The sequence below is a fragment of the Phaseolus vulgaris genome, chromosome 8 (genome assembly GCF_000499845.2).
Source record: "Phaseolus vulgaris cultivar G19833 chromosome 8, P. vulgaris v2.0, whole genome shotgun sequence".
Classification (NCBI taxonomy): Eukaryota; Viridiplantae; Streptophyta; class Magnoliopsida; order Fabales; family Fabaceae; genus Phaseolus; species Phaseolus vulgaris.
This window is the reverse complement of record NC_023752.2, coordinates 34799032-34801908: the sequence shown is the minus strand read 5'-3', so window position 1 is coordinate 34801908 and position 2877 is coordinate 34799032. Positions and strand designations below refer to the sequence as shown.

Genomic DNA, 2877 nt, shown 5'->3' with positions numbered 1-2877 from the left:
AATGCATTTTCACCATTTTTCAGTGATCCTCACCTTTTTTATTGTTTGTCTCTCTGGTTGAATACAAACAGATGTTATCAAAACAACAACACATATTCTTAGATCTTAAGTGCTTCAACGTATGAATTTGCTCAACGGTTGATTATTGCCCCTGGACATAACGTATTTTACATCAAGATTTTTTTTTTTTTTATAATTGTGATACTATTTAAATAAAATTGTTTTTTTAAAAAAAATTTAGTTGTAAATACGGTTTTTCTTATTAAATTTTCAAGTAAAATCTAATATGTTTAAAGGAATCTTTCATATATTTTTTATATTTTTATTATATTAAAGAATATATAACTTTAATATGTTATCTATACCTGTCTATACCTATATATAAAGGGGTTTCTCCACTTTAACTGTTCTAAATTCTTTTTCTATTTTATCCTTACTTTATATTTTATTTTGCTAATTAATTTTGGTTATTTGGACATTTTATAATTTCAAAAGTTAATAAAACAGTTTTAAATTTTAAATTTTTATTTTATTTATTGTCATTTAACTGGCAGGAGAGTAGAGAGATTGATACGTTACTTTTTGTTTTAAAGTGATCTCTTTTTCTATTAAATAAAAAATTCAAGATATTTTCTAAATTCTTTTCTTATTTTATCCTTACTTCATATTTTATTTTATTAATTTTGTTTTGGTTATTTGGACATTTTATAATTTCAAAAATTAATAAAACAGTTTTTAATTTTAAAATTTTATTTTATTTGTTGTCATTTAACTGAAAGGAGAGTGAAAAGATTGATAGTTACTTTCTGTTTTAAAGTGATCTCCTTTTCTATTAAATAAAAAATTAAAGATATTCTCTAAATTATTTTCCTATTTTATCCTTACTTTTTATTTTATTTTATTAATTTATTTTGATTACGTTACTTTTTGTTTTAAAGTGATTTCCTTTTCTATTAAATAAATAAAAAATCAAAATATGCTCTAAATTCTTTTCTTATTTATCCTTATTTCATATTTTGTTTTATTAATTTATTTTGGTAATGTTTTGATAAAATTTATGTGTCTTTTAGATGAGTTCGTATTCATAATAAACTATAAATTTATACGGATAATATAAGTGTGTAGAAATAAAAAATTGAATACATGATAATAATAAAAAAAATACAAATACATGTTAATAAGAAAAATAAAAAATAATTGGATTTATCTTATATATTTATTTTAATTTTGTACTTTTAAGTAATTTGATTCTTCAATTTCAAAGTTTTAATTTATAATGATCTTTTGAAATTGAGAAAAATATGTTAGGTTTTATATTCGATATTACATTTTATTTGGATTGTGTTTAAATAATTTATCTTTGATATAAACTTTTGAATTAGGTTTGAACTTCATTTGTATTTGAACAATGTACTTTAGTAAGTAATAATGTGTTACTAACGTATAGTACTTATATGTAATATTATGATGAATGTTGTATTATATGATAAATTCGCATTTAATCTGTCGAAAATTAGAATTTTTTTTTTAAAAGATTAAAAAAGTGAACCTGACGTGAATCGAACACGCAACCTTCTGATCTGGAGTAAGACGCGCTACCATTGCGCCACAGATCCAAACTTAATAATTGAAATCTGTAACTACAATACCAAACAAATATTTATCGATATTATAGAACCAGCATTATTAGGTATCCATCAAGAGACATAAATGTTGACTCATTTTAGAAAACTTTCTCAACAGCATAAGCATGACAATCAACATTAATACTCACCTAATCTATAATGAAATTATCATCAGATGAATCTCAATAAAAGCTTGAAAGGAAAAAATGAAACACTTATCACAAATTTAAAAATAAAAAGAATGAAGACTTTTTATTCTTATTTATAGTGTGTTTGGATCAAAGGGGTGTACTATTCACACAGATGGATGTGAGGGTGCACTCCTGTTTGTATCCGTTGTAAGGGTGTCAAAAGATAAAGATACCTCATTTTCTTTGCCTTGCACCACTGTGGAGAAACATGAAAGAAGAGAAGAAAAAACCACGTAGAATATGTGATTTTATTTAGGTGCCTTTTTAGTATATGCATTTTTTTTGTGAATTGATCACTCACTCCTAGCCAGTGCAAAATGCCACTGTAGCTACAAACCTTCTTTATTCATCCAAGGAGAGATTCCTTATATTTCAGAGAATCTTGTTGACTAAGTGTGTTGAATGCATTGATTACTAGGTTAATATCATAAATACATCAGTAAATACACTCATTTACACTCAAGTTAGTCATTTTCAAGATTTTTCACGGTGTCTAATCGATTATGCATGAAACAATACACAGGACTTAATCTTATATTGATAATCGATTAAGCATACAACATAATCAATTAGCCTAAATTTTTAGGAGGGTAATCAATTATGTGGTGTGTGTTAAATGGACCTAATCGATTATATTATTCAGATATTTTACATAATCGATTAGGTTTATTTTTTAAGGGAAGGCATAGTCGGTTAGGCTCCTAAAAACAATGGATAATTGGTTATGTTGCCTTTTAAAGGCAAATCATAATCGGTTATGTTCATCTTTTTTTTTTCTCCAGGTTTTCCAAATTTTTTAATGATTTTTCCTTTGGTTTTTCAAGTGTTTTTGTTTATGTTTTTTTTTTCTCTAATTTAATATTTTGTTTGTATTTATCTTTCGAAATATTAAAATATTTTTTTTTCTTATTAATCAGAATCAATAAAATACATTATTTGAAATTATAGGCTATTATTTTAGTAATTTTATTTAAATTATATTTTTCAGAATTCATTAATGAGAATAGAGAATCTATTTAAATATTTAAATTCTAAAAATATAAATAATAGAATTCAACTAA

General features: G+C 23.8%; 1 non-coding gene across 1 annotated transcript; it reads right to left on the bottom strand.

Moving 5' to 3' along the window:
* Nucleotides 1-1544: 1544 nt before the first annotated feature.
* Nucleotides 1545-1616, bottom strand: TRNAW-CCA (transfer RNA tryptophan (anticodon CCA)). Its single transcript has one exon. It is a non-coding gene; the product is annotated as a tRNA-Trp (tRNA).
* Between the last annotated feature and the right edge of the window lie 1261 nt (nucleotides 1617-2877).